The sequence below is a fragment of the Hemicordylus capensis genome, chromosome 4 (genome assembly GCF_027244095.1).
Source record: "Hemicordylus capensis ecotype Gifberg chromosome 4, rHemCap1.1.pri, whole genome shotgun sequence".
NCBI classification, from domain to species: Eukaryota; Metazoa; Chordata; class Lepidosauria; order Squamata; family Cordylidae; genus Hemicordylus; species Hemicordylus capensis.
In genome coordinates, this window is record NC_069660.1 from 61373467 (window position 1) to 61383304 (window position 9838).

General features: G+C 44.7%; 1 long non-coding RNA gene across 1 annotated transcript; it reads right to left on the minus strand.

Moving 5' to 3' along the window:
• Positions 1 to 7996: 7996 nt before the first annotated feature.
• Positions 7997 to 9512, minus strand: LOC128322679 (uncharacterized). The gene is made up of 2 exons (XR_008305879.1): positions 9434 to 9512; positions 7997 to 8201 (listed from the first exon to the last, which is right to left on the minus strand). It is a non-coding gene; the product is annotated as an uncharacterized LOC128322679 (long non-coding RNA).
• Positions 9513 to 9838: the final 326 nt, after the last annotated feature.

The following is a 9838-nucleotide window of genomic DNA, read 5'->3' on the forward strand; positions in this document are numbered from 1 at the left end:
ACAGTCTACACAATATGGTGGATCATTTGCACATGGGCGAATGGACAAATGCTTTCCATACTGCAGTCACATGCAGTTGTGGTGTAGGTCCTACACCACAATTGCAATAGCAATTGCAATAGCAATTGTCGGTGACTGAACTGTGTTAGGAGCAGTATCAGCATTGGGCTGGTCCATATCATTTTGTTCTTTCTTCAAGAGGTGCTTTCTTCTACTGTATCAGAGGTGCACTTAGGTAATGTTGGAGCCTGGACCTCAAGGCCTTTGGAGCGCCCCCCTCCCACAAATTAAGCATCATCATGCTTGGCCAGGTGACTACACCACTAAAGTGGATTTGGGGGCCCCCAGGGGCTGTGGAGGCCCTGGACTTTGGCCCTAAAGTCCAGGGGTAATAGCACCTCTGTCTACCATAGCATGTTTTGCCCATGATGAGGCTGGAACAACTGCAGATGCAGGCATTTTTTTAATGCATTGCAATTCTGGATTTCATGCTCCCACAGGTGCTTCCCTTGCTCTTGATTTGGCTTTCTCTGCTAAATGGAAATTACGGGAAGGGGGACAAAGCCATTTCCTCTTCAGCATTGCTCCTGGCATGAAATTATGTAGTCCACGCTGCTCCTACAATGGTCCTGACTCTAGTGCCAATGGGTGGGGATAGGCAAGAGATTAGTATGGGCTGAAGTTGCCAGTGCACATGGATGACCATGAGTGAACCGCATGGGGTATACATTTGCCCCTTTTCAGGACACGATCCTTGCCCTAAGAAGTTACACATCTACCATCCTGTGCTGCCTGAGCTTTTTACCTGGAATATTTCAGCCTTAACATGCAAGCATTTTTATTTAATACTTACTAATCCCCTCCTAGTTTCAAAGGGTTGGCCCTAGAAGCTAATTTTGGAGGTGTCAGGACCTTCTAATTAGCCTACTCAGCCCCTCATTCTTCTCATTCTCTCTCTCTCTCTCTCTCCTCTCTGCTAATACCCACATCAATCCGTTCTTCAACTTCCATCCATACACCACATAACCTTTCATTTGGACCTGCTTTCCTGCCACCCACTGCTCCTTACAGCATCCCTCATAGCCACTGAATAAGTCTGGAGATTGCTCGGGGAGAGGGAGAACAGGCAATCAAAGTCCTGGTCACTGTAAGAAATCACTTTTGGGCTCAGATGATTTTGCCCAGCCCTAGCATCACACATACACACACACGCACACTGCTGAGGACAATAGTGTTATGCATGGAACCAGCACCTGCTGGTTCAAAGGTGGGGGGGAATCGCTTTAAGGACAGGGGAGGGTGCACTTACCCCCAATCTGCTATGTTTCCCCTGCTGGTGCTCTCTTTAAAAACAGTCCGGTGGAGCAGCAGTGTACTTCCCTGCTGCCCTGTTAGCTCCTCAGACCGGAATTATCCGGGGTGCATGTGCACATCGGGCGTGCGCACATGCACCTGACATGCGCATACATGCTGGGTACTTCCGATCCCAGGAGGCAATGGGGTGGCAGGGAGTTACGCTGCCACCCAGTCGGACCATTTTTAAGGAGAGCACCAGCGGGGGAAATGCAGCCGGGCTGGGGGGTAAGTGCACCCTCCCCAGTCCTTAAAGTTATCCCCCCTGCCTTCGAACCAGCCGAACTGCCAGTCTTTCAGACCTATTCGGAGGCCTGTAAAAGGACCTCTGAACAGGTTTGTGCACATCCCTAGAGGACAACTCTTTATAGTTTTTCCTGTGTCCTTAAACGGTTGCCATTTGCACCTCTAGGGAAAAGGAGAGCACTGTGGATTCGGTTGCTGAGAAGGGAAAAGCTCCACCCCATCCCTGACTCTTGGTGGCATCAATTCTCACTGACAGTGATTGTGCTGCTGGATTCACCGTGTGTGCAGAATGCAAGAGACATCTTGGACCCTCAGGGGTCCTGCAAACCCCTCCTGTATACCGCTCCCCCTCATCCCAATTTTGGTCATTTTTGAATAAGGGAGAGAAATCTCAGGCAGAGCAAACAGCATCTGAGGTCTCTGTACTCTAGGCATTAGTAAAGACAATACAGCTCTTATATAACAGGTGCTATTTTAAATTTCCCATGGCCTAGATCTTCCCAGACAGTACAGAACAGCAGAGTATGTCCCATTACACGTAGTCCTGGACATAATGTCATAGTATTCGCAGACTAGGCATAACCCCAATTGGGCTAAGAAGAGTCACCTCACAGGATCCTGACAATTTACGTTCAGAGGAGGAACAGAAGATTAAAACCAGCATTGCACAGGAAATGACCTTGGCAGCAGTTTGATTATACAGATGTGTCCCATTGAAATGGGCATTTCTCCCATGGGCTACACATACTCTGAGGAATCCTGCCTGCCAAAATCCACTTAAAAACCAATTAAGAAAGGAAGAACTTAGAAGTGTATCCTCCTACGCACAGAAAAATAAACCACCGAACAGTTAACCCTAAAGCAGTAGCTCTCTGCACAAATCCCTAGTGTCATAGCCTAGTACAACTTCAAAGGGTTACAATACTATTTCAAAGGGTTATATTTATTCCATACAATATTCACTAGTAGCACTACCAAAACCAATATAGGCCCAGTAGTGCAATGAAAGAAAGATGCAAGAACTTTCACAAGCTTTGCAGGCTCACATGCATAGCTGGTTCAAATCTCACCACCATAAGTTTTATAGCTGCTTCCTTTATAAACACGTAGTCTTAACTTGGTCTAACTATTCAGAAACAACTCCATTTTTAGTCTACTTTTCAGTAGGCTTATGAGATCACTCAGCATTCCATGTGTCTGTCTGTCCATCTGTGTCTGTCCCCCTCTATCAACTTTGCAATGCCTGGACCAATTTGAACCAAATCAGGCACAGTTGTAGGGACACATAGGAACACTTGAATGGCATAGTTTGTGATGCTGCCATCCACTCCAATTCAAAATGGAGATGTGTAGACATTTGAGAAGGAAGTGGACTAGCTTGTGAACCGCCTAACCAATTTGAACCAAATTTGCTACATCTGTAGGGACACATATGGATGTCTCAATGACATAGTTTGTGATGATATCATCCACTCTGATTCAAGATGGCAGATGCGTAAACATTTGAGGTGCAAGTGGGCTAACTTGTGGACCATCTAACCAATTTGAACCAAATTTGCTACAGTTGTGGTGAGTGACACATAGGGAACTTCAGTGGGTAGTTGGTGATGATGTCATCCATCCTGATCCAAGATGGCAGACATATGAATTTTTGAGATGCAAGAGGGCTGACTCATAGACCACCTAACTGATTTGAACCAAATTTCATACAGTTGTAGTTAGTGACACACAGGGACACCTCAACGGTGTCACTTGCAATGATGTAATCCACTGCCATTCAAGATGCCAGACGGGTGAACATTTGAGGCACAATTGGGCTAACTTGTGAACCACCTAACTGATTTCAACCAAATTTGCTACAGGTGTAGGGATACATAGGGATGGTTCAAGGACGTAGTTTGTAATGATGTCATCCACCCTTTTTCAAGATAGCAGACATGTGAACATTTGAGGTGCAAGTAGGAACCAATTTGGACCAAATTTGGTACAGTTGTAGGGACATATAGGGACAACTCAAATGCATAGTTTGTGATTATTCATCCACCAGTTCAAGATGGCAGATGCATGACTTGTGAACAGCCTAAACGATTTGGACCAAATTTAGTCCAGTTGTACGGATAGTGAAAGGGAAGTAAGCAGATTAGTTCTTACTAGAACAACTTGTTCTCCTTCTCCTTTCCCTCTCTTTTCTTTCTGACTCCACCCCCCATACTCCCTACAGGATCCCCACTGGGACAAACTTCTAAAATCACAAAACATAAATGTTTATTAGATAAAATACAACAGGAAGCAACAGAGCAGATGGTCATCAAGCTGTGTACCCTCATCTAGACTTCAAAAGTAAGCTGCTATGGAGAGTGGGCATCTAAGCTGTGCAGTTATACTCTGAGGTAGGGATGTGCACGGAACTGGGCAGGAGAGGCTCGAAGGTATGGGGTGTGTGTGCTGCTTTAAGGGTGGGGTCTGGTGCACTTACCCCTCCCACCGCTCTTCCCCTGCCATTGCTCCATTTTTAGGAAGTCAATGGGGCAGCAGCATACCTCCCTGCTGCCTCGTTTGCCCCCATTTGCTGGATATATCTGGAAGTATTTGACACACCTGCATGGGCATGCACACATCACACCCATCTTTCAGCCACCCCCGCCACGTGCACCATGTGTGCACGCCTATGCCAGTGTGCACAGGTGCATCAGATACATGGACTTACTAAAAACGGAGCGCTGGCAGGGAAGAGCGGCGGGAGGGGTAAGTGTACCCTCCCTCACCCTTATGTAGCACCCCGCCACCTTTGAACAGGCGGAACCACCTTCCATTCAAACTGGTTCACAGGTCCATAAAGGGCCTCCGAACCGGTTCTGTGCACATCCCTACTCTGAGGTAATACATCCCTTTATATTGGCTGGCATTCTGATGCTTAGAAATAATATTGCTCATCCTGTCAGGAACAACTTCTCAAAAGGGAAGGATGATTTTTTAAAAGGATTTTGAGCAACCCTAACATTAATAAAGGGTAGGATTCAGATCTTTCACCTAGATTTGATACTTTTATTTTCTCTCCTTAGATTGAAGTGTGTGTGGATAATTCTGCAACCTATGAGTGCCTCAGCACAACCTACATTAATTTCTTTCATAGGAAAGAGCCCCAATTTGCCCTCTTTGGCTCTTGTTCACAATGCAGGTTATAGATTAGAATATGTCTGTTCCAAGGATGAGTGTTTCACAGGACATATAAAACATCTATTCTTTGTCCCTTCAGGTCTCCCTAATTGGGGATTTACTTATGGATGTTGTCATAGGAAGGGAAGTATCTTGAATTTCCTACAGTTCTTCTCCCAAAGTCTGGGCCATCACTTTGTTACTCAAGGTTCTAACCATGCTGTCATGCCTACTTACAAGTAAATTTGCTAGAAACAAATGTACTCAGAAGTGGGCACCCTAGCTTGCCACATGAATTGGCCCTTTTGTCTCTTTTTATTTCTTTGTATGCATGCACAAGAACAAACAAGAACAATGAAACAGCAAGAGGCAAAACAAAGAAAAATTAAGAAAATGAACCATAATAAAACAGACAGTCCCTTAGGTCATAGCTAGATGCACATACTTGGCAGGCGAGTCCTCTGTAGTCATCCCTACTACAGCAGATATGCAAATGTTTAAAGAGAATCTACTCAGGACCAGCTAATGTTGTTTCAAGGAGAAGTCAACTTTGTGGAGTGTTGATAAGGCACCCCTGTGGGGTGGAAAGTTTTGACTTCCTTCCATATGAAGGTTGCTTAAAAAAACTCATGCTATAGTAGTTGTACTACCATGGTGAACCTAACAGTTGTGACATCCAGCCATGGGATTAGCCACATTATCATGCTTCCACAACTACCTGGAAATATGAGGAAGTAGGAGATGTCCACATGCTCCTCATACCAGGTGACCAGGGGTTTCTAGTGACCAGACTGCCACATGATTAGAACCACAATGGGATCAGCTTTTGAACAGTCACTATATCTTATATTGTATGATTTCACTCTTTGACATCTGCCAGAAATGGAAAATGGAGTGTTTCTCCACTTCCCCACCTACGAGCATATGATACAACTGTTGCTCTGCAGAGTTTGTTTTTGCAGCTTCCTCATAGACATTTAAGTCCAGCATGTTTAAAAAATGTTTATTACTTGCACATCCCATTGTGTTACTCTAAACTCAGTATTCTGGGGAAATGGGAGGTGATTGTTCTTGCAAACAAAGCAAATCTTTTGTGTGGGTTTTAGCCATATATAATGAGTCCTTGTTTTGCAGGGAAATTCTTAGCTTTCCTGTGAGTCTTCTTCCCTTTTTGTTCTGACCTTGAGGTCAGAGACTTAGATGCTTGACTTACATAAGTGAATAAATGAGCAATTAACAGCTGTCAGATCTAACACCTGAACACTATGTGAGTGAGGGTGTATGTGGAGAAGGAGTGTTGTATTCCATCCAGTAATCTTTTATGTTTTGTTGTTGAGAAGTTTGTCCCAGCGGGGATCCTGTAGAGAGTGTGGTGGGTGGAGTAAGAAAGAAAAAGGGAAGGGAAGGAGAAGGAGAAAGTGGAGTTGTTTCTGATTAAACTCTTAGTTAAATCTACAGAAGATTATTTTGTGTTTGTGAGGGAAGCAGCTATAAAAAGGAGGAACCCTCTAACTTCAGGAATCAGCTCTTCTGAAACTTAGTGATTTGTTAAAAACTGTGAATTAAGTTGAGTCTCCTCAGCTATTTCACATTTGTTACATTGATAATAACTGTTCTAATGAATGAACAGTCAAAATTTGACTCATGTACTCTGGCAAAGTTTGCAGATACTGTTGTTCATTTGTAGCTTGGTTTTGTATTTCAAGGCACAGCTTGGACCAGTCACTCCAGCTTCAAAACGGACTTGGAAACAAATGATTACCAAATGATTACCATGGCTGGATGGCACAACTGTTAGGTTTCAAAATATGAAAGGCTCATGCTTTCATGTGATCTGTGCTGCTTCAAGGAATGCAGATTTCTGGAGGCCAGGAAACTGAGTCCCAGCTTGGGATGTACATGAAACGAGGTTCATGCACTGGTTCAGCACCATGGGGAGGGGGCGGGATATTTCAGGAAAAATAGAGCAGGCCCTTACTTGCTCTCCGCCACCCAATGCAGCTTCCTGCTGTGGTGGTGCTTTCCCCAAGCACCCACCTGCGGTGCCAGCTACCGGTTGGGACTGCGGTGTCATCAGAACAGATTGGTGATGTCATAATGATGTCAGCCAATAGGGCAACTAATTTCCAGCCAATTGTTAAACTATATATTATTGAAAGGTATAACAGCAACACAAGAACAGTGATTTTTGTTCTTCTGGCTATTGAGGCTGTGTTCTCTTGATGAGAACAACTGTGAATTAAACAGCTGTGATTGGCAAGCCCTGCAAGCTCCTGCAGAGCATGTTGTGAGAACTTGGAATTTCTGAGCTATCCTGATTAGCCAGCATGGTTATCTGTGTTGGTTAAATGCTGGTTCACCTCAGCAATTTAACAGAGATAGCCTGGTAACTCTGGATTCTCATGGCATGCTCCAGGGCAACGTGCAAGGCTCACTTATCACAGTTAACTCTTTAACCGTGATTGTTCTCATGAGAACATGACCTGTTTAAGCCATTGATGAAATTATGGGACTGGCACAAATTTAGGAAAAATTCTGATTGTAGCAGCAACTGGTCCTGTATAGACTGATAAAAGTGTTGTTGAGTCTTTTCAGTGTGACTCTCCCTTTAATTAGCAGCTTCTTCCTTGCTCCCTGTTTGGGGGTGGGGGGAGAAATAGCTAATTATCAGTCCTAGACAACTAAGATTCTGTATTCACATCTATGAGTATTTCAATTTTCAATTCACCTCCAGGCTGTGTAAAGGAAGATAGCTCTTCCCTTGCTAGCTGAAACAGAACTGAAAAGCAGCACTTCCTAAGGACTGCTTAAAAATAGAAGTGTGTCCTTGTAGGACACCAGAATGGCCTGCTAATTAAGCTAGGAGGAAACAAGCTGGGCAAGAACAAGCGAAATGAAAAAGCAGGAAACAGTAACCTGGCAGGTGTTGGAAACCTCAATAAGGATAGTACACAAAAGCACTTAAGGAAATATAGGCAGGAAGGAACATGAGATGGAAGATCATTTAAAGCCGCTTTTAACACAACATGCACACATGAAAAGGATTGCCAGGCACCAGCTAAGGAGACATTGCTGTCTCACATTTTAAAAGAAGGCATGAACTCTTTATGAATTTAAGCCAAAAGCAGGGACTTTTAAAAAAAACAACAGCAGCACAGTACTGAGCACAAAATCAGGTGCTTTATAAACAAACCATAACCCCTCAGTTTAAGAATTAAGACCATTCACAGAAGGGCCTTGCACTGGTCTGCATGAGCTTTATTTTCAAGAAATAAAGAATCATTTGTTGCAAGGAATTGGCAAAATATCTGTATGCAACCATTCTGCCTCGATCATCTCTGCCCTCAGATGCTATGTACAAGCATATTCTGGTGTACAGTGATCATTTCAAGACCCTTCTTGCCTTTTTAAGTGCTGGAACTGTATAATGCTCAGTTTCCATCCATCTGTGAAATAAGGGGAAAAATATTATTGCTGGCAAATACATTAAAGACTGTACGAATTAAAAGTGTTCAATAAACAAACTGTTCCATGAAAAACTCTGTTAAAAAGTGTTCCATGAGTATAGGGAAGGGGAGGGAATTTCCATCTTCCTCTAGTGATGCCATTGTCAAGGATTCTGGCAATGATGACACAGGGATGGTCCATGTAGACTGTCAATTGTTCCATGGTGAAGCGGGCACATCGACTCCTTCCCAATGTGAATATAAGGCATTTTTTGAATCCCTATTTTCTGGTCTCTGTTCCTGGGTGGTTTAGCGAGCCTTACAATGCAAACAGTGGTGTAAACGGCAACGTTTTTGTGTGCCAATTTTAAATGGCAGTTGAAATTCATTGTAAGCTACAACGGGGAAATACAGCTATTTTCCTGCTACGCATATGTGACATTACAGGGCTACAACGCAGCAACAAAATCTGAAAGAAGGCATTGGAAATGTGAATGGCATCTTGCTTACAGCTCAGGGACAGTGCAGGTAGTGCGGAAGCACACTTACGGGATACATTGTGACACTGTGGTAGTGTGCAATCTGGAAAGCGCCCTGGTTAGTACTGTCGGAGGAGATTCTCATGATCCACTAAAAGCGAGCTACGGGAGCCTAGCCAGCTTTTGGTGGATTGGATTGTGTGCTGCGTGGCTCCCGGCAGCAAACCCCACTATTTCCCCCTCCCTTTAGCCGAGTTTAGCGGAGTGAGTGCTTCGCTAACCCTGTTTTTTTTTTAAATTTGTGAGTTGCTGCAGTGTGGCTCTGCGCCGCAGCAGCTCACGAGGAGACCCCCAACGGGGATGCTAAATGCAGCCTCCCGGCTTGGGGGTCTCGCTATGCAGGGCATGCTGAAGCTTCTGGGGGGGCCAAACTCCCCAGCCCCCGCCAGCTCCATAACGGAGCCGGCAGTCATGTGGGCAGCCGGTTTGGCCGCCCACAGCTGACTGATGGGTCCGTCTGCAAGGAGAGCGGGCTAAGCCCTCTCTTCTTGCAAACCCTATATCGGCGGTTCCCACTAATTGCGGGAACCGCCTCTCTCACTGCCCTTATTTTGGGGGAGATGCAAGGATTATTTTTTAAAGTTAGTGTGCACATACGTATTCTGGAGTTCTTTGGGTTTCAGTTCCTATCAAAGCATCAAGAAGTTACATTTTGGGAGTGGGAAAGATACAGCTTGACTCCGATGCACATACCTGGAACTGCATGCACATGGACATCAAATGATGGTGTTTTTCCTTTTTCCTCTAATCCCCCATAACCACTTATACCAACAGACAGACTGCTGACTTCAGAAGCCAGTTCAAGACTGTTGCTCCTGAGAGTAGGACTAGAACCAAAGGTTGAAGTTAGAAGGAAGCAGATTTAGGCTAGACATCAGGGTGTTTTCCCCCCTAACTGTAAGAGTTGCCCAATACTGGAACAGTCTTCCTCATGCAATGATGGGCTCTCCTTCGCCGAATAGCCATCTGTGAGGGATGCTGTGCAGGAAACTCACATTGCAGTTCCATCCTGTGCAGGAAACTCACATCTCTGAGTTTCCTGCACAGAGCAGAGGGCTGAACCAGAAGGCCACCAAGCCCCCTTCATATTGAACATCT